Source organism: Bufo gargarizans, chromosome 6, assembly GCF_014858855.1.
Source record: "Bufo gargarizans isolate SCDJY-AF-19 chromosome 6, ASM1485885v1, whole genome shotgun sequence".
NCBI classification, from domain to species: domain Eukaryota; kingdom Metazoa; phylum Chordata; class Amphibia; order Anura; family Bufonidae; genus Bufo; species Bufo gargarizans.
Genome location: NC_058085.1, coordinates 311,592,974 through 311,620,318, shown reverse-complemented (window position 1 = coordinate 311,620,318; position 27,345 = coordinate 311,592,974). Strand labels below are relative to the sequence as shown.

At 44.9% G+C, this 27,345-nt stretch overlaps 1 pseudogene; it reads left to right on the top strand.

The window, feature by feature from the left end:
- Positions 1-363: 363 nt before the first annotated feature.
- LOC122942169 overlaps positions 364-27,345 on the top strand; it is a 74,986-nt pseudogene continuing 48,004 nt past the window's right edge.

Here is a 27,345-nt window from a genome sequence, read left to right as displayed (position 1 = left end):
AGAATGCAGATATATTTGGCAGGCTATTCCCTGCTGGAACAGCCTGCAGGATCTCAACATGCTAGTGTAAAACTAGCCTTAGATATAAATTGTGTGAAACATCAGACATCATATAGAACATGATAATCTCTTTCTCACAAAGCTAGAATCAGTCCTATTCCACACATGGATGCTCCAATGAATTGCTCTAGTTACTCTACTATATCCTGTTCAGGCTGGCAGCTCAGGGGTGTGTCCTTTATCAGGGGGCATGTCCTTTCTGCCTCAGCTCTAGAGCATTTTTTTTTAACAGAAATATTTTTTTGAAATTCTGAATATAATAAAATATAATTTAATGACACAACTCATTTAACATCAAAATGCATGGCCTATTTCTTTTTCCAATTAGATAGATTATACACTCTGACCACAAAAGATGGGCTGATATATCAGACCTTCTGTGACATGACAACCAATGGTGGAGGTTGGACACTGGTGGCCAGTATCCATGAAAATAACATGAATGGTAAATGTACAGTGGGAGATCGCTGGTCCAGCCAGGGAGGAAACAATGCCAACAACCCAAGAGGAGATGACAACTGGGCCAACTATGCCACATTTGGTCTTCCCGATGGAGCTACCAGCGATGACTACAAGGTACTCACTATGAATATAGAACATGGAAATCTAAGGGCACATGCACAGAGCAGAACCTTTGGCATGGTGCCTCTATGGCAGGCTCTGTTGGGCTCTGTATGTATGGTTATATGTATATTATACCCTATTTGCAATGATTCTAGGGGAGAATTATACAAGTTTATGGCAGTGTATGTAACACTAATGGCACAGGAAACAAAGCACATTAATAAATAATAAGGATAAATAACACATACAGAAAACATCCAAACACTATAACTAGGCTTCAGCAAATTGGGTTCATTTGAAAACTTTGTTTACAATATCTCCTCTGTAGCGTGCAAAAATGTATGGGCTCCTCTTAGGCCTTGAAAATCTTGCTGCAAATAATTTTCGGTTATGCACCTATAAATTATATATATTTCTGTTTCAAAATCTCATTAACGAAGCCAGAATTTAAAACAGTAATTTATGTGCATAACCTGAAGTGTAAAGTCATAGACACGAGCTGAAGCAAGTCTCGCATTATTTGCAGCAAGATTTTCAAGGCCTCAGAAGAGCCCATACATTTTAACGCGCTACGGAGGAGAGATTGTAAAAGAAGTTTTCAAACAAATCGGGTTCGGATAGAGCAATTTGAATCCGATTCACTCAACACTTACACAGTCTATAGTGCACTGTGTACGTATATCGGCCAAATGCAGAAGTGCAATTTTAAGGGGTTGCATGCTTTTATGCTTTAAGCAGTGTTTTTTTTTTTTTTTTATTAGAAGAGTCCCCTGACATTGAAGAGGACCTATCAGCAACATCAATTATATTAAAGGGGTTGTCCAGGTGTTTAATATTGATGACCTACCTGCATCAATATCAGATTGGCGGGGGTCTGTCTCCTGGCACCCCTGCCTATTGGCTGTTTGAGGAGGCCACAGTGCTGAAATGAGTATTGCAGTCTCCTGACAGCTTACCAAGCACAGTGCCCTCCATTGTATAGCGGCTGTGCTTTGTATTGCTGCTCGGGCCAAGTCTCTTGAGTGGGAGTGAGCTGCTCCAAGGCCACGTGCCTGATGATTGTGATGTCACAAGCCAAGGAAGAGGCCATGGAGCTCAGTGGGGCACCACAGTCCCTTCAAAGAGCTGATTGGGGGAGGTGCTTGCAGTTGGACTTTCCTTCTCCTTGACACTCTATTCCAGCTCTATGAATCCCAGGCTTCCTTCCTTCCTGGACGTCCGATCCCTGTCTGTCTGCTTTCACATGGACAGGATTATGTGCACTAACTGGCCTCAGAGGTGTCGTGTCCCAAAGTGGCATGGTCACCGGCAGTGACTGAGGCCGATCAATAGCTGTAGTGAAGCATCTGACCATGTTTGTGTTGAGGTTGACAGAAGACAACGTCCAGTAAAGAGAACCTGTAAGCCATGGAGCCGTAGGTACAGCTGGCTGGAGGAGAAATAAAAAAAAAACTAAGTAACCCCTTGACTGCCATACTGAACACGGTCTATTAGTTCAATATTTTCTATATAAACCTGTTTAATTGTTAATTCCCAGAACGTTACAAATGTTACCATCAATCTCTTAATTTTAGCTCTAGAATCTTGATATTAAGATATTGTTGCTAAAGACTTGGGGATATGGCACGTTCTCAACAAGACACCTTTGTTTAAGTGGAGATACAGTGCTATTCTAAGATACAGCGCAAACAACGGTTTCTTCTCTAGAGAAGGTGGTAACTTCTTCCAGCTATACAAAGTAACATCCATATCCCTGGTAAAGATTGTTTGACCCAGCTCTAGACATTTCAGTAGCTTGTAAGCTATTCTAGGCTACATTATGTTGCGTACTGTATAAATCAAAACACCTGATGCTGTATCCTATCGAAAGCTACTTTCACACTTGTGCTTTCCCTTTCCGCTATTGAGATCCATCATAGGATCTCAATAGCGGGGGAAAACGCTTCAGTTTTGTCCCCATTCATTGTCAATGGGGACAAAACTGAACTGAAGGGAACGGGAAAGCAGCTAGGCCTGAACACCGGGAAAAAGAAGCAGGTCACCTCCTATAGCTTCCCTAATCCTCGCCCTGACTCCTAACCTTATAAACGGACCCAGATGGTAGGACTGCTCATACCCAGGAACCTCGGACCCTAAATATACCCCGATAATCCCTGGAATAGGAGCAGAGGAGAGACGACCTGTTCTTCCACGACACGGATGAACAAGAGTCTCACAGGCCTAGCAGCAAGGGAAGAGACAGACAGTGCACAGCTACTGCATCGGCAGGTAAGGTAGGGAACATGGAGAATACATAAGGGATGACAATCTATGTCCAACAAGGTGGCCCTCAATGGCAAGGTCCAGGATGGCAGCACAACTCCAGCTCCACAAGAAGCCAAAGTCCCACCAAACCCAGGCCCCAAGCCCAAGTACCACAAGAGCAGCCCACACCCAGCTCCATCTTGCTCACACTTAACCCCATACCCATCAGAATGGGAAGGGACGGCAACCTTAAAGGGGAAGTGTGTAAACATGCTAAAAACTACACGTTGCCACTGGCAACGAGCATGTATGGCTAAAGTGTCACAGTCCACTACCACCAGACCATGACACAGCCGTTACACTCCCTCCCCTCAAAGTCCTCCCCAAAACATAACAGGAAAAAAGGTGGCGGACCCACAGCAAAGGGGAGAATAAAAAAAAAAGTACAGAATTGGTGTCAGCACGTCCCTCAAAACAGCTGCCAGCACGCCAGGACCACCAACTAGGCCCCTGGCAGTCAGCCAACAAGCAGTCAGGAGAAACTGCACCGAACACCGTGTCCATCTCGGACACCGTTCCCACTCCAGACTGATGCCAGCAAACATTCCCCAACCAGCACACAGCCAGTCCATCAAAGGAATGCTGCCAGCAACAAGCACAAGAGATAGAAACAACTGAGAAATTACAAAGGGAAGTACCAACACAAGCCATGGTTCACAACCATGGCAACACCTGTTACCTGATCGCGTTCCAGACGGGATACGGCGGGATGACGTGAACACAGCACGTCTCGCTCTCCCGCGCCGGCCTCCTCCCCCCAGGCTCCCGGCTTACCCGATCAGCTGACCAGCCGATGCTGCGCAGCTGACGCTGAAGCATTGATGCGCTGAGCGGCGTCTCTGTGCTGGACGTGGCTCCTGGATCCTGGATTACCTTACCTGCCGCTCATCGGTGTTTGGCTGCTGGACGCGCTGTACGGGACCCTCCGCTGCTCTTCTCTTGCTGTCGGTTCTCCCTCCTGCTTGTGCTTGACTTCGGCTGCTTCACTGCTCCAGGGACCTCCTTTCTCCTTTCCTAGTCGGCTGGCCCTTGTCTCTTGTCTTCTCCCTGCTTTGGATCCGGTGACCTCGCTGTTTTGCCTGCGGCTTCTCCTCTGCTGTCTCCCTGCAACTTGGACTGCTGGCCATTCCTGGACACGTGAGAACACAGCCTTGGTTGACCTTGTCTTTGTATAGTGCTGGTTTCTGTGTTGCTGAGTTGCTGGGAGGACGTATATTTTGTGCCTTGCCTCTTTCCGCTTTCCTTTTGCGTTGTCAGGTAGGGGGGGAGGAAGCGGTTAAAAGGGGGAGAATAAGGCGAGAGAGAAGCTATAAGGAGGTTTAAAAGAGAGCATAAGCTGGGAAAAAGAAAGAAGCAGCGAGGTGTGAAATCAACAGGGATAAAAGGAAGGAAGAAAAAAGAGAGAGAAAAAAAAGAAAAAAAAAAGAAAAAAAGGGGGGGGATATAAAGAAACTGGAAAATTAATAAAAAAAGGGAGAGAGCCAGCCGAAAAAAAAAAAAGGGAAGAGAATGGCCCCAAAGCGACGATCAGTGGACTCCTCGGCAACCAAATTGGGGTCTAAAACACCAGAAAACAAGATTGATAAGTTTTTGAAATCACCCTTCCCTATTGAAAAAAATCCACCTAAAACTAAACCCTCTGCTAACGTGAAGAAAAATGCTAAAACGCCCCAGTTTGAGGAACCCTCTGAGGACGGATCAATGGAGGCAGATCAGGAGACGGTAGAGGAGGGCTTCCCTGTACAAACGCGAACAGAATATGATCCATCGGTATTAGATAAGATCCTTTCTGCCGTGGAAAACAACGGCTCCCTGGTGCAGGGGATGTCCACTCAATTGGGCTCAGTGCAGAGCGATATCACCCTAATCAGGGAAGATTTAGTAAAGATCCGTGACCGAGTTCTCAATGTGGAAAAAACTGTTGTTTCACTGCAAACCGATATAGCCACATTAAAATCTCAAACTTTGCTTCTCGCCTCAGAAAACCAAGTGCTACAACACAGGCTGGAGGATCTTGAGAATAAGTATAATTGGTTTCCCAGAAGGGGCTGAGGGCCGGCAGCTAGAGGAGCAACTCAAAGATGTCGTCACACACAATCTAGGCAGCGAGAATTTTTCTTCTATGTTTCAAATAGAAAGAGCTCATCGAATACCAGGAGGAAAACCTATCCCAGGGAGGCCGCCGCGCACAATTTTAATGAAACTTTTATTGTCCGCTGATAGGGATATGATATTAAGAAGAGCTAGAGAATGTACTCCCATTGAATATCAGGGCTCTAGGTTGCTCTTTTTTCCTGACTTTGCTCGCCAGACTCAGGAAAAGAGACGCAATTTTATAGAGATAAAGAAGCGCTTGGCGCTAAAGGATATTAAATATTCTTTACAGTATCCAGCGAAATTAAGAGTGATCTACAATGGGACTTCCTTGTTTTTTGAGACACCACAACAAGCGTCAGACTGGATCGATCAAACAGGCATTTGAAATCGCGTAATATTATGTTTGAAGGGATGCTGGGGGGTGGGGCTTGGCTGGGGGAGAGTGGCCGGGGGTTAGAGGTTCGCTGAGTAGTTCGGGCGGATCAATGGAGAGGGGGTTGGGAGGGTGGGGGGGGGGGTCGGGAACACACCTTGCAGGCTGTTTTTTTTCTTTTTTTTTTTCTTTTTTTCTTTTTTTGATTGATGTCTATCAGAATTGTATCTTGGAATGTTAGAGGGCTTGGGGAAAGGGTTAAAAGGCAAGCTATTATGGATGCAGTAAAAAGATACCTTCCAGCAATTATATGTATAGTAGAAACTCACCTTACTAAAGAAACCCTGTGCCGTCTGGACAGCGGGATGGCACTCCCAGTCTTATCACTCCACTTTTAGTGGATCCTCCAGGGGCGTTTCAGTCCTGATTCATAATTCTGTAGACTTCATCCTTATAAAATCCTATATAGATGATCAGGGTAGATTCATTTTCCTACACGGCAAGCTGTATGGCCACAGTTACATTCTGGCTTTCTTTTATATACCCCCTCCATTCTCAATGTACCCCCTGACTCAGCTATTGCTTTTTGCTGAAAATAGACCAGAATGCCGGCTAATCCTGATGGGGGACTTCAATGCGGTTATGGACCCCAACAAGGATAGATTTACTTTAGATGCAGATCGGGGGAGGAACCCCTGTAACTCCTTGTTGCCCCAGTTCTGTTTAGAGGTAGGAGTGGTAGATATATGGGAACATCTCGGCGGAGGAAAGAGAGTATACTCCTGCGTTAGCAGGGGGGGGAGAGCAATGTCTCGGATTGATCTAGCACTCACTAATGAGAGCAATTTGAGTAATATCAGCAAGATTCGATACGGAGTACGAACCGTTTCGGACCACTCACCCGTACTAATTGAGGTTCGCACTGGGGAGAATAAGGCCATAAGGGGGCTAGGATTCAAGTTGAACCCATATTGGCTTGCCGTTATGGAGAATCCTCAGTCTATTACATTATTGATATCCTCCTTTTGGGAGGTAAACTTTCCCTCTGCTAATATCAATGTAGTATGGGATGCCTTGAAAGCGTATCTAAGAGGGGTCTTTATCAGTGAGATCGCTGCAGCAAGGAGAACATTTAGGGGTAAAGAGGAGGAACTGGTTAAGATCGCTGTCTCTACCAATGAGTGTTTTACCAGTCAACCCACGGAACACAACAGGGAAGAGATGCAGAAGGCTAGCTGTTGCTTGGAAAAGTATTTAGTAGAGAAAGCAAATCATAGAGTATTCTTTAAGGGGCTTAAATATTTTTCGGAGTCCGGACGTCCTGGTAAGCTCCTAGCAAGAATAATTACTCAACAAGATAGGAAAAATCAATCCATCACTTTAATTCGTAATTTAGAGGGGGAAACCATAACAAATCTAGAGGGGATTAGGGATACCTTCTTACAATATTTTGCTCAGATATATAGACCCCTCCCGATACGACACCCGAACTGGCGATGCGATTCTTGGAGAGGATTCCACTTTCTACCTTGAATGAAGCTCAGGTGGAATTTTTGGAGGAGGAGCTGTCCCTTTCTGAGTTGAAGGAGGCTCTGGGGTCTATCTCGGGGAGCTCATCGCCAGGATTGGATGGCCTCCCATATGAAGTTTACCGTAGGTATGGTGAGACGCTCCTCCCCCAGTTACTTGAGGTGTTTTCCCAAGCGATCCAGGGAGGGGGCTTACCATGCTCCATGATGGAGGCTCTTATTGTTTTAATTCCGAAAAAGGATAAAGACCCGGCAGAATTGAGCTCCTATAGACCAATTTCCTTATTAAATACTGATGTTAAGCTACTATCAAAAATTTTGGCTAGGAGGCTCTCGCGGGTTATATCCACTATTATCCATCCAGATCAAAATGGTTTTATGCCAAGAAGGGGCACCCATCATAACTTGCATAGGCTATTTATGAATATCCAGTCCCCGGGGAGCGGCGCCCGCTCCATCCTGTCGTTGGATGCTACTAAAGCCTTCGACAGGGTGGAGTGGACCTTTCTCTGGGAGGTGATGAAAAAAATGGGCTTTGGCCCAAGATTCTTGGCGATGGTACAGCTCCTATATAACTCCCCAGTTGCTAGGATACGGATCAATGATATGATAACAGAGAGTTTTATATTAGGAAGAGGTACCCGTCAGGGCTGCCCTCTCTCCCCCCTGTTATTTAATATTTACATTGAACCCTTAGCGGCTAGTATTAGGCAGGATCCGAGGGTGGCTGGTTTTGGCACAATGGGGAATCACGATCGAGTATCACTTTATGCAGACGATATCTTGATTTTTATACATCAGACAGACACTACTCTTCCTCGCATAATGGACCTGGTTGGTCTCTTCTCCGGTCCTTCCGGTCTCGAGATCAACTGGGAGAAGACCGTTCTCCTCCCTATAGATGAACTGCGGGGCGAACGGTACAACCAGCTAACGATCTCAGATTCAATAAAGTACCTGGGGATAACAGTTTCTGCCAAACCACAGGAATATCTACAACTTAATTTGCTCCCTCTGTTGATAAAGCTGAGGGTTAAAATAAAGATATGGCAAAAAAAAATTTCATTAATAAAAATGGTGGTGCTGCCCCAGGTTCTATATATCTTGCGCAACTCGCCTGTATGGATTGTAGATAAGTACTTTAGATTGATAGAGCGGATGCTTAATGATTTAATATGGGGGAGGAAGCGTGTGAGATTGAAGGTACTCTATTTTTCTATGCCCTATAGTCGGGGAGGCCTTAACCTCCCCTATTTTAGGGGGTACTTTGTGGCCTCTCAACTCTGCTTGTTTAATGAATGGGAAAATAGCCAGTTCTGCAGCAGGGTGGTGAAAGATTCAGGTTTCGCAGATTTTTTTACAGTACTTGAGTCTGACTATTTATTAAATGCATTAAATGGGTATACACTCTTCTGCAGAATGGCTATAAAGTCTTGGCGAAATATAAGGAACTGGTGTGGAGCTGGGGCATCACTTATTTGTACTCCACTGTGGCATAACCCAAAGCTCTTGAATTTAAATGACCTGAGTTGCAGCCAGTATTGGAGGACCAAGAATATTCAGTACCTGCATCAAGTGGTCAGTGGTGGATACATTTTGCCCCTTGCGGATTTAAAGCAAGGGGCAAATCTAGGTGAGGTGGCTTGGTATGCATATTTTCAATTAAGGTCAGCACTTTCTAGCACTGCGAATCGCTATCTTCTTATTATAGAAACTCCTGAATTTTTACATGATTTAATTTCTAAGAAAATTGTCACGAGAATTAAAGTATCTCACTGTTATAGACACTTAATGAAAAAGTTTTTTTTCTGATGTTCTTTCACCAGGACAGAGAGCCTGGTCATCTTCGCTTTCAGCGACGGGCTCTCCAAACTGGGAGAATATAGGGGAAAGTTTAAAATTGGTCTCGCATAATTTTAATCACATTGTGGTACAATTTAATATTTTGCACAAAATATATGTGACACCTACATGGTTATATAGGAGAGGACTTAGAACCTCCTCTGACTGCCCACGCTGTGGTAAATCCGAGGCAGATCATTTACATCTGTTCTGGGACTGCCCAATGGTGAGCAGGTACTGGAGATCGGTTCAAACCAACCTGGCTCGTAAATTCAACATTGCTGTTCCCTTCACTCCCAGGATATGGGTTCTGGGAGACTTATCGGAGGTCAATTACCAACCCGCAAATGGTCGATTGTTGATTAAGGTGATGTTTCTGGCTAGGCTTCTCATTTCTAGAGTATGGTTTTGCTCCTCCGCTCCAGATTGTAATAATTGGCTGGGTTTGGTCGAGAAGGTGAAAGGCTACGAGAAGATCTTGTATAAACAACGAGGATCATACTTAAAGTGGGATAAATTGTGGAAAGACTGGGATACGACCAACTAATTTAAATTTTTTTTTTTGTCTGCAAGGTGGGGGGTGGGGGGGGGTAAGGTGAGGGATTTTTTTGGGAAGATCCAATTTGTCCGGCTTCTTTTTGTATGTAATGTATTAATGCAGAATGTGAAGCCATAATAGAGCATTGGAGCATCTTTAGAAATGCCGGGGGCTGGCAGGACTCACCGGCATTAGATATTGGTTAATTTTTGATTAATCTAAAATATTGACTAATATTCTGGTGAGGGTTCGGGGCTCGGGATCTTGGGGGGTCCGGGCATCGGGTGCGACCCGGGATGCGGCTTTTCCTCTTGGACGTGAGTTTTTACTACGGGCAGTGATTTGACACGGGTGTGGTCTGGGTCCCGTCATTTGTCCCTTCTTAATGAACTGGAGTTGATGCCGGGCTCTGCTCTCTTAATGAGACAGTGCTGGCTGGCTATTTTTTTTTCTCTCCCCAAGTGCTGGAGATTGCTGAGTGACACTTTGATTTGTGTCCCCTCTCCATGAGACACCGCGGTGAACCCATGCGAGTTATGTTTAAACAAGCCATTAACATTTAATCCAACTATACGGGGATGAGGCAGGAAATCCTGGGAGTGGGTTTTATACCACTGGGATAGAAGACTGCTGGACCCCCCTCCCCTTTCCTTCGGTTCTACGGAAGGGTGCGATCAAAGATCGCTGTGAGCTTGCCCCATACGGGATAGGTGAGCACCAGAGATTCGCCCCACGGGTGTTGGTCCTGTCCGTGGTGCTTACTTGCGTCTGAGGGAGGCCGTGGGGGGTGCGTGTTCGCCGCTCGGTGGACCGCCCGGGCCTCGGGCCTATGCTCCCTCCCAGTATGGAGATAATAATATTAAATAAGATCTCGGTTTCTATCTGTAATGCTAAACCCTTGGATGCCGGGTTGGTCCTGCTTCCCCCCCAGGCAGTGAGACCTCTATTTGATTTTAGTTAACATCTATATAATTATGGGTATTTGCATGAAATCATATTTAATTATGCTTTAAGGACTAGAATTGACGGACTTTTGGATTTTATAGTATTGTAAATGGTATATTGTTATGTATCTTTTTGTATGATAACTAAAAAATAAAAGTTTATAAAGGAAAAAAAAAACACCTGTTACCAAGATCTGCGCCATTACCGGTAACTCCCCTTTCACCCTCCCTCTGGAGGACAAGCAAGTATGCCAGAAACATAAGGTGATACAAGCTGCACCCACTTCTGCAGGTAGGTGGTCAATGCGGTTCCCTCTTCGAGAAACCCAGGAGCACCCTCACTGGAGGCACAACACACAGGGAAATGCCTTGCATACATGTTGGACGAACAACACCAAAAGACCAGACATGAAACTACAACAAGACGTACACCACACCCTGAAAATAAACCCACACGAAACATCATAAACAGGTGAGGAAGGGTAAGGAGACACGGGGAAACACCAGGATGACATTGCCAAAGACCTTGATGTTCCACAAAAAGGGCCTCAAGGACAAGTAACACATCCAGAGAGCAGCAAAGCTCCTACTCATACAATGGCAGACATACAACTAACCTCAAGCTCACAACTCCAGTATAAGAAGAGCCATGAGGCCACACCCAGCTCCACCTTGCACAATCCTTTCACCCTAAACAAACCAAATAGGGAAAGAACACCAGCCTTAAATGGGAAGTGTAAAATCATGCAAACATCACGTTGCCACCAGCAACAAGCATGCACGGCAAAAGTGTCACGGTCCACTGCCACCAGACCATGACAGCCGTGACAGTTGGCTTGTACAAACATAAAAGCCTTGGCTCCAGCATGCCATCCCTCAGGCAGCCACGTGGCCCAGGTCATATACAGAAAAAAACTGTCCCAGCAAGAGGAAAAAAACGGGAACTTCTGGTGGCGCTGTTCTTTGGAAGCGCCACCATAAGTTCCCGTTTTTTCTTCCTCCTTGAACTGTTGCCTTCTATACAGAAATTATTTGTTATCTGATATACTGTACAGATACCACAAGCCTATGTGCACTGTTTAACATGTTTGCAGAAACATAATTTTTTGCAAATATTCCATATGGGAGTTATAAATATAACATCCACTGGATTTCCTCTGGGATATATCCAGTTGTGTACAACGCTGGGGCCTGCCTCACAAATAATGGACCGGCTGTTCATGTTGTATATAATTTCAGTAGTGCCGAGAAGACAACACTGTATTATTCACCACTTGGATGAAGTAAGATTATTTCCAACTGAACAGTATTATGATTATGGAGATGCACATTATTTTAATCAACCTTTTTGTATTGCTCTGCAGAAGAGTTCACTGCTGCACTGCTGGTTATGTCCAGTTCTGGGTTATTAATAATGAAAGAGCTGCCCTGGCTCTGTGTCCAGGAGTGAAGGTGACAGGATGCAATCCAGAACATGTAAGTATCAATTCACGTTTCACCCATGGCTCTTGATGTATTTTGAACTTTGCTGTTTTTATGACATACAAATGAAACTATAGCTTCAGTCCTTATGTCAGCAGCACTTGTCCATAAGTAGGGTTCATCTCAGCCCTCCAGGTCTTCTCAGACCCATACTGGGGACACCAGTCATTTTCATAAACCGTCTTCTATTATGTGGTCATGGTTCATACATGGCTTAGGGTGCCTTAAAGAGTAACTAAACTTTTAATGAAGTTCTTTAAAAATGTCCCAAATGCCCTAATAATAATTTTTCTAATGTATTTTATTTATTCATTTTGCAATTTTACTAAAGATATTCCCTCCTAAAGCTCAGATTTTCCTGGCCGCTTTCGATTTTCTCCACACCACTGACTTCTCAGCGGTGTATGGAGTACGGAATCTACTCTTTATGAATCAGCTAATCCTGGCATTGTACATTGTTACAGGGTACCCATATGCTATGTCAGCATTTAGTAAACCTCAGGGGGGCACAGGCAGGAGCAGCAATGTGTGCTCCTGTCCGTACTCCGTTCTCTGCGGCCCTATCGATAAACTGTAGCATCCGTACTTCGTACACCACTGAGAAGTCAGCTGTGGGGAGAATAGTGTATTTAAAGCACACAGGAAATCTGCGCTTTAGGGGGGAATATCTTTAATAAAAATGCAAAATCAATAAATAAAATACATTAGTAAAATTATTATTATTTGGGACATTTAAAAAAAAAACTTCATTAAAAGTTTAGTTACTCTTTAACACTCTTTCTGCGACTGAAATTCAGTTCTATTCATTTGGATAGGTCTTGCAGAAATCCTTTCGCTTCACTTTAGAACGACTCTATTCAGATGAATGGAACTCATTTTCAGTTGCAGAAATATCTGTAACATTAGTCTTTAGCATCTGTATTAAATCTGAGGTTCGGGAAAAAATAGACTTAACATGATTAAGGTGTATTAAGAGTTTACTAAACTATGATAAAAGATATACATAGAAAGATATACAAACTAGATTCCAAAAAAGTTGGGACACTAAACAAATTGTGAATAAAAACTGAATGCAATGATGTGGAGATGGCAAATGTCAATATTTTATTTGCAATAGAACGTAGATGACAGATCAAACGTTTAATCCGAGTAAATGTATTATTTGAAAGGAAAAATACGTTGATTCAAATTTTCACGGTGTCAACAAATCCCCAAAAAGTTGGGACAAGTAGCAATAAGAGGCTGGAAAAAGTAAATTTGAGCATAACGAAGAGCTGGAAGACCAATTAACACTAATTAGGTCAATTGGCAACATGATTGGGTATAAAAAGAGCTTCTCAGAGTGGCAGTGTCTCTCAGAAGCCAAGATGGGTAGAGGATCACCAATTCCCACAATGTTGCGCAGAAAGATAGTGGAGCAATATCAGAAAGGTGTTACCCAGCGAAAAATTGCAAAGACTTTGCATCTATCATCATCAACTGTGCATAACATCATCCGAAGAGTCAGAGAATATGGAACAATCTCTGTGCGTAAGGGTCAAGGCCGTAAAACCATCCTGGATGCCCGTGATCTCCGGGCCCTTAAACGACACTGCACCACAAACAAGAATGCTACTGTAAAGGAAATCACAGAATGGGCTCAGGAATACTTCCAGAAACCATTGTCAGTGAACACAATCCACCGTGCCATCCGCCGTTGCCAGCTGAAACTCTACAGTGCAAAGAAGAAGCCATTTCTAAGCAGGATCCACAAGCTCAGGCATTTTCACTGGGCCAGGAATAATTTAAAATGGAGTGTGGCAAAATGGAAGACTGTTCTGTGGTCAGACGAGTCACGATTCAAAGTTCTTTTTGGAAATCTGGGATGCCATGTCATCCGGACCAAAGAGGACAAGGACAACCCAAGTTGTTATCAACGCTCAGTTCAGAAACCTGCATCTCTGATGGTATGGGGTTGCATGAGTGCGTGTGGCATGGGCAGCTTGCATGTCTGGAAAGGCACCATCAATGCAGAAAAATATATTCAGGTTCTAGAACAACATATGCTCCCATCCAGACGTCATCTCTCTCAGGGAAGACCCTGCATTTTTCAACAAGATAATGCCAGACCACATTCTGCATCAATCACAACATCATGGCTGCGTAGGAGAAGGATCCGCATACTGAAATGGCCAGTCTGCAGTCCAGATCTTTCACCTATAGAGAACATTTGGCGCATCATAAAGAGGAAGGTGCAACAAAGAAGGCCCAAGACGATTGAACAATTAGAGGCCTGTATTAGACAAGAATGGGAGAGCATTCCTATTTCTAAACTTGAGAAACTGGTCTCCTCGGTCCCCAGACATCTGTTGAGTGTTGTAAGAAGAAGGGGAGATGCCACACAGTGGTGAAAATGGCGTTGTCCCAACTTTTTGGGGATTTGTTGAAGCTATGATATTCTGATTCAACATATTTTTTCCTTAAAATGGTACATTTTCTCAGTTTAAACTTTTGTTCCGTGATTTATGTTCTATTCTTAATAAAATATTAGAAGTTGGCACCTCCACATCATTGCATTCAGTTTTTAAATTACAAGCAGAGCCCTTGTACTACGGTGGATTTTTCTGCTGGAGTAGGGTTCCCATAGGGTTGGGTTGCATTCAGTTTTTATTCACAATTTGTATAGTGTCCCAACTTTTTGGGAATCCGGTTTGTACAAAGATAAACTAAAGTAACAGTCACCAAAACAAATGAGCGACCTCCACCTCAATCAGCACCTTACATGGCACTCGCCCAATGCCCATATGATACAAAGACAGGTGATGGTGAAAAGACACATCTTAACTAGTGTTGAGCGAGCATGGTAGGCCAAATATCGTGTGTGCTCGAGTGTATTTAAATCTAATTTAGCCTCTATTTATGAAAATTTTCTGGCAGAATTCGAACTCACAACCTTCTACATTACAGCCCGGATTGTTAACCACTACACTTTACAGCTGCATGGCCAGTTGTTTTAAGTATTGCTATATAAGTATTCCTATACAACAGAAGTCTCATATTTATAAAAAAAATTAGCAATTTAATGTAAAAGGTTGTAAGTTCCAATCCAGTCAGAAACCTTTCAGAAATAGAGGCTAAATTTAATTTAAACATATATATAAGTTTTTAGCCATAATATATTTACATATATATATATATATATATATATATATATACAGTTGCAATAAAAAGTATGTGAACCCTTTGGAATGATATAAATTTCTGCACAAATTGGTCATAAAATGTGATCTGATCTTCATCTAAGTCACAACAATAGACAATCGCAGTCTGCTTAAACTAATAACACACAAAGAATTAAATGTTGCCATGTTTTTATTGAACACACCATGTAAACATTCATAGTGAAGGTGGAAAAAGTATGTGAACCCCTAGACTAATAACATCTCCAAGAGATAATTGGAGTGAGGTATCATCCAACTGGAGTCCAATCAATGAGATGAGATTGGAGGTGTTGGTTACAGCTGCCCTGCTCTATAAAAAAACACACACCAGTTCTGGGTTTGCTTTTCACAAGAAGCATTGCCTGATGTGAATCATGCCTTGCATAAAAGAGCTCTCAGAAGACCTACTATTAAGAATTGTTGACTTGCATAAAGATAGAAAGGGTTATAAATAGAGTTGAGCGAACACCTGGATGTTCGGGTTCGAGAAGTTCGGCCGAACATCCCGGAAATGTTCGGGTTCGGGATCCGAACCCGATCCGAACTTCGTCCCGAACCCGAACCCCATTGAAGTCAATGGGGACCCGAACTTTTCGGCACTAAAAAGGCTGTAAAACAGCCCAGGAAAGAGCTAGAGGGCTGCAAAAGGCAGCAACATGTAGGTAAATCCCCTGCAAACAAATGTGGATAGGGAAATGAATTAAAATAAAAATTAAATAAATAAAAATTAACCAAAATCAATTGGAGAGAGGTCCCATAGCAGAGAATCTGGCTTCACGTCACCCACCACTGTAAGAGTCCATTTTCATAAATTTAGCCCCAGCACCCAGGCAGAGGAGAGAGGTCCCGTAACAGAGAATCTGGCTTCATGTCAGCAGAGAATTAGTCTGCATGTCATAGCAGAGAATGAGGCTTCACGTCAGCCACCACTGCAACAGTCCATTGGCATATATTTAGGCCCAGCACCCAGGCAGAGGAGGGAGGTCCCGTAACAGAGAATCTGGCTTCATGTCAGCAGAGAATCAGTCTGCATGTCATAGCAGAGAATAAGGCTTCACGTCAGCCACCACTGCAACAGTCCATTGGCATATATTTAGGCCCAGCACCCAGGCAGAGGAGGGAGGTCCCGTAACAGAGAATCTGGCTTCATGTCAGCAGAGAATCAGTCTGCATGTCATAGCAGAGAATAAGGCTTCACATCAGCCACCACTGCAACAGTCCATTGGCATATATTTAGGCCCAGCACCCAGGCAGAGGAGGGAGGTCCCGTAACAGAGAATCTGTCTTCATGTCAGCAGAGAATCAGTCTGCATGTCATAGCAGAGAATGAGGCTTCACGTCAGCCACCACTGCAACAGTCCATTGGCATATATTTAGGCCCAGCACCCAGGCAGAGGAGAGAGGTCCCGTAACAGACAATCTGGCTTCATGTCAGCAGAGAATTAGTCTGCATGTCATAGCAGAGAATGAGGCTTCACGTCAGCCACCACTGCAACAGTCCATTGTCATAAATTTAGGCCCAGCACCCAGGCAGAGGAGAGAGGTCCCGTAACAGAGAATCTGGCTTCATGTCAGCAGAGAATCAGTCTGCATGTCATAGCAGAGAATGAGGCTTCACGTCAGCCACCACTGCAACAGTCCATTGGCATATATTTAGGCCCAGCACACACACAGGCAGAGGAGAGAGGTCCCGTAACAGACAATCTGGCTTCATGTCAGCAGAGAATCAGTCTGCATGTCATAGCAGAGAATGAGGCTTCACGTCACCCACCACTGCAACAGTCCATTGGCATATATTTAGGCCTAGCACACAGGCAGAGCAGAGAGGTCCCGTAACAGACAATCTGGCTTCATGACAGCAGAGAATCAGTCTGCATGTCATAGCAGAGAATGAGGCTTCACGTCACCCACCACTGCAACAGTCCATTGGCATATATTTAGGCCTAGCACACAGGCAGAGCAGAGAGGTCCCGTAACAGACAATCTGGCTTCATGTCAGCAGAGAATCAGTCTGCATGTCATAGCAGAGAATGAGGCTTCACGTCACCCACCACTGCAACAGTCCATTGGCATATATTTAGGCCTAGCACACAGGCAGAGCAGAGAGGTCCCGTAACAGACGATCTGGCTTCATGTCAGCAGAGAATCAGTCTGCATGTCATAGCAGAGAATGAGGCTTCACGTCACCCACCACTGCAACAGTCCATTGGCATATATTTAGGCCTAGCACACAGGCAGAGCAGAGAGGTCCCGTAACAGACAATCTGGCTTCATGACAGCAGAGAATCAGTCTGCATGTCATAGCAGAGAATGAGGCTTCACGTCACCCACCACTGCAACAGTCCATTGGCATATATTTAGGCCTAGCACACAGGCAGAGCAGAGAGGTCCCGTAACAGACGATCTGGCTTCATGTCAGCAGAGAATCAGTCTGCATGTCATAGCAGAGAATGAGGCTTCACGTCACCCACCACTGCAACAGTCCATTGGCATATATTTAGGCCTAGCACACAGGCAGAGCAGAGAGGTCCCGTAACAGACGATCTGGCTTCATGTCAGCAGAGAATCAGTCTGCATGTCATAGCAGAGAATGAGGCTTCACGTCACCCACCACTGCAACAGTCCATTGGCATATATTTAGGCCTAGCACACAGGCAGAGCAGAGAGGTCCCGTAACAGACAATCTGGCTTCATGTCAGCAGAGAATCAGTCTGCATGTCATAGCAGAGAATGAGGCTTCACGTCACCCACCACTGCAACAGTCCATTGGCATATATTTAGGCCTAGCACACAGGCAGAGCAGAGAGGTCCCGTAACAGACGATCTGGCTTCATGTCAGCAGAGAATCAGTCTGCATGTCATAGCAGAGAATGAGGCTTCACGTCACCCACCACTGCAACAGTCCATTGGCATATATTTAGGCCTAGCACACAGGCAGAGCAGAGAGGTCCCGTAACAGACAATCTGGCTTCATGTCAGCAGAGAATCAGTCTGCATGTCATAGCAGAGAATCAGGCTTCACGTCAGCCACCACTGCAACAGTCCATTGTCATAAATTTAGGCCCAGCACCCAGGCAGAGGAGAGAGGTCCCGTAACAGACAATCTGGCTTCATGTCAGCAGAGAATTAGTCTGCATGTCATAGCAGAGAATCAGGCTTCATGTCAGCCACCACTGCAACAGTCCATTGGCATATATTTAGGCCTAGCACACAGGCAGAGGAGAGGTTCATTCAACTTTGGGTAGCCTCGCAATATAATGGTAAAATGAAAATAAAAATAGGATTGAATGAGGAAGTGCCCTGGAGTCCAATAATATATGGTTATGGGGAGGTAGTTAATGTCTAATCTGGACAAGGGACGGACAGGTCCTGTGGGATCCATGCCTGGTTCATTTTTATGAACGTCAGCTTGTCCACATTGGCTGTAGACAGGCGGCTGCGTTTGTCTGTAATGACGCCCCCTGCCGTGCTGAATACACGTTCAGACAAAACGCTGGCTGCCGGGCAGGCCAGCACCTCCAAGGCATAAAAGGCTAGCTCTGGCCACGTGGACAATTTAGAGACCCAGAAGTTGAATGGGGCCGAACCATCAGTCAGTACGTGGAGGGGTGTGCACACGTACTGTTCCACCATGTTAGTGAAATGTTGCCTCCTGCTAACACGTTGCGTATCAGGTGGTGGTGCAGTTAGCTGTGGCGTGTTGACAAAAGTTTTCCACATCTCTGCCATGCTAACCCTGCCCTCAGAGGAGCTGGCCGTGACACAGCTGCCTTGGCGACCTCTTGCTCCTCCTCTGCCTTGGCCTTGGGCTTCCACTTGTTCCCCTGTGACATTTGGGAATGCTCTCAGTAGCGCGTCTACCAACGTGCGCTTGTACTCGCGCATCTTCCTATCACGCTCCAGTGCAGGAAGTAAGGTGGGCACATTGTCTTTGTAGCGTGGATCCAGCAGGGTGGCAACCCAGTAGTCCGCACAGGTTAAAATGTGGGCAACTCTGCTGTCGTTGCGCAGGCACTGCAGCATGTAGTCGCTCATGTGTGCCAGGCTGCCCAGGGGTAAGGACAAGCTGTCCTCTGTGGGAGGCGTATCGTCATCGTCCTGCCTTTCCCCCCAGCCACGCACCAGTGATGGACCCGAGCTGCGTTGGGTGCCACCCCGCTGTGACCATGCTTCATCCTCATCCTCCTCCACCTCCTCCTCATCCTCGTCCTCCTCGTCCTCCAGTAGTGGGCCCTGGCTGGCCACATTTGTACCTGGCCTCTGCTGTTGCCAAAAACCTCCCTCTGAGTCACTTCGAAGAGACTGGCCTGAAAGTGCTAAAAATGACCCCTCTTCCTCCTCCTCCTCCTCCTCCTCCTCCTCCTCCTGGGCCACCTCCTCTTCCATCATCGCCCTAAGTGTTTTCTCAAGGAGACATAGAAGTGGTATTGTAACGCTGATAACGGTGTCATCGCCACTGGCCATGTTGGTGGAGTACTCGAAACAGCGCAACAGGGCACACAGGTCTCGCATGGAGGCCCAGTCATTGGTGGTGAAGTGGTGCTGTTCTGTAGTGCGACTGACCCGTGCGTGCTGCAGCTGAAACTCCACTATGGCCTGCTGCTGCTCGCACAGTCTGTCCAGCATGTGCAAGGTGGAGTTCCACCTGGTGGGCACGTCGCATATGAGGCGGTGAGCGGGAAGGCCGAAGTTACGCTGTAGCGCAGACAGGCGAGCAGCAGCAGGATGTGAACGCCGGAAGCGCGAACAGACGGCCCGCACTTTATGCAGCAGCTCTGACATGTCGGGGTAGTTGTGAATGAACTTCTGCACCACCAAATTCAGCACATGCGCCAAGCAAGGGATGTGCGTCAAATTGGCTAGTCCCAGAGCTGCAACGAGATTTCGCCCATTATCACACACCACCAGGCCGGGCTTGAGGCTCACCGGCAGCAACCACTCGTCGGTCTGTTGTTCAATACCCCGCCACAACTCCTGTGCGGTGTGGGGCCTGTCCCCCAAACATATGAGTTTCAGAATGGCCTGCTGACGTTTACCCCGGGCTGTGCTGAAGTTGGTGGTGAAGGTGTGTGGCTGACTGGATGAGCAGGTGGAAGAAGAGGAGGAGGAAGCCGAGAAGGAGGAGGTGGCAACAGGAGGCAAAGAATGTTGCCCTGCGATCCTTGGCGGCGGAAGGACGTGCGCCAAACAGCTCTCCGCCTGGGGCCCAGCTGCCACTACATTTACCCAGTGTGCAGTTAGGGAGATATAGCGTCCCTGGCCGTGCTTACTGGTCCACGTATCTGTGGTTAGGTGGACCTTGCTACAGATGGCGTTGCGCAGTGCACACTTGATTTTATCGGATACTTGGTTGTGCAGGGAAGGCACGGCTCTCTTGGAGAAGTAGTGCCGGCTGGGAACAACATACTGTGGGACAGCAAGCGACATGAGCTGTTTGAAGCTGTCTGTGTCCACCAGCCTAAATGACAGCATTTCATAGGCCAGTAGTTTAGAAATGCTGGCATTCAGGGCCAGGGATCGAGGGTGGCTAGGTGGGAATTTACGCTTTCTATCAAATGTTTGTGAGATGGAGAGCTGAACGCTGGCGTGTGACATGGTTGAGACGCTTGGTGACGGAGGTGGTGGTGGTGGTGTTGGTGGTACATCCCCTGTTTGCTGGGCGGCAGGTGCCAACGTTCCTCCAGAGGCGGAGGAAGAGGCCGAGGCGGCAGCAGCAGAATAGGCCGAGGCGGCAGCAGCAGAAGAGGTAGCAGGGGGAGCCTGAGTGACTTCCTTGGTTTTAAGGTGTTTACTCCACTGCAGTTCATGCTTTGCATGCAGGTGCCTGGTCATGCAGGTTGTGCTCAGGTTCAGAACGTTAATGCCTCGCTTCAGGCTCTGATGGCACAGCGTGCAAACCACTCGGGTCTTGTCGTCAGCACATTGTTTGAAGAAGTGCCATGCCAGGGAACTCCTTGAAGCTGCCTTTGGGGTGCTCGGTCCCAGATGGCGGCGGTCAGTAGCAGGCGGAGTCTCTTGGCGGCGGGTGTTCTGCTTTTGCCCACTGCTCCCTCTTTTGCTACGCTGTTGGCTCAGGTCTCACCACTGCCTCTTCCTCCGAACTGTGAAAGTCAGTGGCACGACCTTCATTCCATGTGGGGTCTAGGACCTCATCGTCCCCTGCATCGTCTTCCACCCAGTCTTGATCCCTGACCTCCTGTTCAGTCTGCACACTGCAGAAAGACGCAGCAGTTGGCACCTGTGTTTCGTCATCATCAGAGACATGCTGAGGTGGTATTCCCATGTCCTCATCATCAGGAAACATAAGTGGTTGTGCGTCAGTGCATTCTATGTCTTTCACCGCTGGGGAAGGGCTAGGTGGATGCCCTTGGGAAACCCTGCCAGCGGAGTCTTCAAACAGCATAAGAGACTGCTGCATAACTTGAGGCTGAGACAGTTTCCCTGGTATGCATGGGGGTGATGTGACAGACTGATGGGGTTGGTTTTCAGGCGCCATCTGTGCGCTTTCTGCAGAAGACTGGGTGGGAGATAATGTGAACGTGCTGGATCCACTGTCGGCCACCCAATTGACTAATGCCTGTACCTGCTCAGGCCTTACCATCCTTAGAACGGCATTGGGCCCCACCATATATCGCTGTAAATTCTGGCGGCTACTGGGACCTGAGGTAGTTGGTACACTAGGACGTGTGGATGTGGCAGAACGGCCACGTCCTCTCCCAGCACCAGAGGGTCCACTAACACCACCACGACCATGTCCACGTCCGCGTCCCTTACTAGATGTTTTTCTCATTGTTATGGTTCACCACAACAACAAATATATTATTTGGCCCAATGTATTGTATTCAAATTCAGCGGGATATAAATTTGAGGCCTAGTATTTAGGCGCTGGGTGACCGGTATGGATTTAGTGACAGAATTAGACTTGGAAATGCACAGAAGCGTGTGTGTGTGAAGTTATTCTGAATGACCCAATGTGCACCTTGAATATTATATACCCTTTTAGGGATAGATTTCAAATAGCTCTGATATAGCAGAAACCACTAAATTATGAAATTGTTAAATTGGGAATTGTATTTAAACCCAGAACAAAAAATGTGCTTTGACGGACACTAAATAACTTTCCCAGCCACAACAGGACAGCGTTAACGAGAGATTTAGCAGGATATAAATTTGAGGCCTAGTATTTAGGCGCTGGGTGACAGGTATGGGTTTAGTGACAGAATTAGACTTGGAAATACACAGTAGCGGGTGTGTGTGAAGTTATTCTGAATGACCCAATGTGCACCTTGAATATTATATACCCTTTTAGGGATAGATTTCAAATAGCTCTGATATAGCAGAAACCACTAAATTATGAAATTGCTAAATTGGGAATTGTATTTCAACCCAGAACAAAAAATGTGCTTTGACGGACACTAAATAACTTTCCCAGCCACAACAGGACAGCGTTAACGAGAGATTTAGCAGGATATAAATTTGAGGCCTAGTATTTAGGCGCTGGGTGACAGGTATGGGTTTAGTGACAGAATTAGACTTGGAAATACACAGTAGCGGGTGTGTGTGAAGTTATTCTGAATGACCCAATGTGCACCTTGAATATTATATACCCTTTTAGGGATAGATTTCAAATAGCTCTGATATAGCAGAAACCACTAAATTATGAAATTGTTAAATTGGGAATTGTATTTAAACCCAGAACAAAAAATGTGCTTTGACGGACACTAAATAACTTTCCCAGCCACAACAGGACAGCGTTAACGAGAGATTTAGCAGGATATAAATTTGAGGCCTAGTATTTAGGCGCTGGGTGACAGGTATGGGTTTAGTGACAGAATTAGACTTAGAAATACACAGTAGCGGGTGTGTGTGAAGTTATTCTGAATGACCCAATGTGCACCTTGAATATTATATACCCTTTTAGGGATAGATTTCAAATAGCTCTGATATAGCAGAAACCACTAAATTATGAAATTGCTAAATTGGGAATTGTATTTCAACCCAGAACAAAAAATGTGCTTTGACGGACACTAAATAACTTTCCCAGCCACAACAGGACAGCGGTAACGAGAGATTTAGCAGAATATAAATTTGAGGCCTAGTATTTAGGCGCTGGGTGACAGGTATGGGTTTAGTGACAGAATTAGACTTGGAAATACACAGTAGCGGGTGTGTGTGAAGTTATTCTGAATGACCCAATGTGCACCTTGAATATTATATACCCTTTTAGGGATAGATTTCAAATAGCTCTGATATAGCAGAAACCACTAAATTATGAAATTGCTAAATTGGGAATTGTATTTCAACCCAGAACAAAAAATGTGCTTTGACGGACACTAAATAACTTTCCCAGCCACAACAGGACAGCGTTAACGAGAGATTTAGCAGGATATAAATTTGAGGCCTAGTATTTAGGCGCTGGGTGACAGGTATGGGTTTAGTGACAGAATTAGACTTGGAAATACACAGTAGCGGGTGTGTGTGAAGTTATTCTGAATGACCCAATGTGCACCTTGAATATTATATACCCTTTTAGGGATAGATTTCAAATAGCTCTGATATAGCAGAAACCACTAAATTATGAAATTGTTAAATTGGGAATTGTATTTAAACCCAGAACAAAAAATGTGCTTTGACGGACACTAAATAACTTTCCCAGCCACAACAGGACAGCGTTAACGAGAGATTTAGCAGGATATAAATTTGAGGCCTAGTATTTAGGCGCTGGGTGACAGGTATGGGTTTAGTGACAGAATTAGACTTAGAAATACACAGTAGCGGGTGTGTGTGAAGTTATTCTGAATGACCCAATGTGCACCTTGAATATTATATACCCTTTTAGGGATAGATTTCAAATAGCTGATATAGCAGAAACCACTAAATTATGAAATTGCTAAATTGGGAATTGTATTTCAACCCAGAACAAAAAATGTGCTTTGACGGACACTAAATAACTTTCCCAGCCACAACAGGACAGCGGTAACGAGAGATTTAGCAGAATATAAATTTGAGGCCTAGTATTTAGGCGCTGGGTGACAGGTATGGGTTTAGTGACAGAATTAGACTTGGAAATACACAGTAGCGGGTGTGTGTGAAGTTATTCTGAATGACCCAATGTGCACCTTGAATATTATATACCCTTTTAGGGATAGATTTCAAATAGCTCTGATATAGCAGGAACCACTAAATTATGAAATTGCTAAATTGGGAATTGTACTTCAACCCAGAACAAAAAATGTGCTTTGACGGACACTAAATAACTTTCCCAGCCACAACAGGACAGCGGTAACGAGAGATTTAGCGGGATATAAATTTGAGGCCTAGTATTTAGGCGCTGGGTGACCGGTATGGATTTAGTGACAGAATTAGACTGGGATATGGCCAAAAAATAACCACACTATTGCTGGTTAAATGCACTTGGTGACGGGCGCAGCTTGCCCCTGATTTAGTATATGGCCAAAAAATGAACAGACTATTGCTGGTTAAATGCACTTGGTGTCACAGCTTGACGCACCACACTACTGAGGGTTAAATGCACTTGGTGACGGGCGCAGCTTGCCCCTGATGTAGTATATGGCCAAAAAATGAACAGACTATTGCTGGTTAAATGCACTTGGTGTGACAGCTTCACCCTGATGTAGGCTTTAGCCAAAAAACAACCACACCATTGAGGGTTAAATGCACTTGGTGACAGGCGCAGCTTGCCCCTGATTTAGTATATGGCCAAAAAAATGAACAGACTATTGCTGGTTAAATGCACTTGGTGTGACAGCTTCACCCTGATGTAGGCTTTAGCCAAAAAACAACCACACCATTGAGGGTTAAATGCACTTGGTCGCAGCTTGGATGCACTTGGTCGCAGCACCGCACAAGACACAAAATGGCCGCCGATCACCCCAGAAAAAAGTGACTGACAAACGGTCTGGGCAGCCTAAAAACAGTGAGTGAGCATTTGAATTTCAGCAGCTCAATGATGCACAGCTGCAGATCGATCGATTAATCAAGTGAAGTCCTTTGGAGGAGTTAATCTGCCTAATCTCGCCCTACTGTCGCATCCGCAACCTCTCCCTACGCTAATCAGAGCAGAGTGACGGGCGGCGCTATGTGACTCCAGCTTAAATAGAGGCTGGGTCACATGGTGCTCTGGCCAATCACAGCCATGCCAATAGTAGGCATGGCTGTGACGGCCTCTTGGGGCAAGTAGTATGACGCTTGTTGATTGGCTGCTTTGCAGCCTTTCAAAAAGCGCCAAGAAAGCGTCACAAAAGCGCCAAGAAAGCGACGAACACCGAACCCGAACCCGGACTTTTACGAAAATGTCCGGGTTCGGGTCCGTGTCACGGACACCCCAAAATTCGGTACGAACCCGAACTATACAGTTCGAGTTCGCTCATCCCTAGTTATAAAGTATCTCCAAAAGCCTTGCTGTTCATCAGTCCACGGTAAGACAAATTGTCTATAAACGGAGAAAGTTCAGCACTGCTGCTACTCTCCCTAGCAGTGGCCGTCTTGTAAAGATGACTGCAAGAGCACAGCGCAGACTGCTCAATGAGGTGAAGAAGAAGAAGAATCCTAGAGTGTCATCTGAAAACTTACAAAAGTCTCTGGCATATGCTAACATCCCTGTTAGCGAATCTATGATACGTAAAACACTAAACTAGAATGGATTTCATGGGAGGATACCACAGAGGAAACCACTGCTGTCCAAAAAAACATTGCTGCACGTTTACAGTTTGCACAAGAGCACCTGGATGTTCCACAGCAGTACTGGCAAAATATTTGTGGACAGATGAAATCAAAGTTGAGTTGTTTGGAAGAAACACACAACACTATATGTGGAGAAAAAGAGGCACAGCACACCAACATCAAAACCTCATCCCAACTTTGAAGTATGGTGGTGGGGGCATCATAGTTTGGGGCTGCTTTGCATCAGGGCCTGAACCGGATTGCTATCATCAAAGGAAAAATGAATTCCCAAGTTTAACAAGACATTTTGCAGGAGAACTTAAGGCCATCTGTCTATCAGCTGAAGCTCAACAGAAGATGGGTGTTGCAACAGGACAACGACCCAAAGCATAGAAGTAAATAGACAACAGAATGGCTTAAACAGAAGAAAATACGCCTTCTGGAGTGGCCCAGTCAGAGTCCTGACCTCAACCTGATTGAGATGCTGTGGCATAACCTCAAGAAAGCGATTCACACCAGACATCCCAAGAATATTGCTGAACTGAAACAGTTCTGTAAGAGAAATGGTCAAGAATTACTCCTGATCGTTGTGCACATCTGATCTCCAACTACAGGTATCGTTTGGTTGAAGTTATTGCTGCCAAGGAGGTTCAACCAGTTATTAAATTAAATCCAAGGGTTCACATACTTTTTCCACCTGCACTGTGAATGTTTACATGGTGTGTTCAATAAAAACATGGTAACATTTAATTCTTTGTGTGTTATTAGTTTAAGCAGACTGTGATTGTCTATTGTTGTGACTTAGATAAAGATCAGATCACATTTTATGACCAATTTGTGCAGAAATCCATATCATTCCAAAGGGTTCACATACTTTTTCTTGCAACTGTATATATAGCTTGAGAAAGGCTCAGTTGGAGCCGAAACGTCGCTTTGCCATAGATGGGTGAATAAATACAGATTTTTTCACGAATTGTTTGGAGTGCAGTCCAATTTTTGTACCTATATATATATATATATATATATATATATATTTAGAATATAGAATATATTATAATATATGTAAACCTCAGTAGCAGTTTCCCACATATTATGCATTCATATATATCAGAAGTATGATTATATATATATATATATATATATATATGTATATATATATATATATATATATATATATATAAAAATCTAAAGAAAAAACTATACTTCTGATATATATGAATGCATAATATGTGGGAAACTACTACTGATGTTTTAGCCATAAAATATTATAATATATTATATATTCTAAATATATATAATATATGTAAATATATTATGGCTAAAAACTTATATACACTCACCTAAAGATTATTATTATTAGGAACACAGACTTCAGAACTGCCTTAATTCTACGTGGCATTGATTCAACAAGGTGCTGATAGCATTCTTTAGAAATGTTGGCCCATATTGATAGGATAGCATCTTGCAGTTGATGAAGATTTGAGGGATGCACATCCAGGGCACAAAGCTACCGTTCCACCACATCCCAAAGATGCTCTATTGGGTTGAGATCTGGTGACTGTGGGGGCCATTTTAGTACAGTGAACTCATTGTCATGTTCAAGAAACCAATTTGAAATGATTCGAGCTTTGTGACATGGTGCATTATCCTGCTGGAAGTATCCATCAGAGGATGGGTACATGGTGGTCATGAAGGGATGGACATGGTCAGAAACAATGCTCAGGTAGCC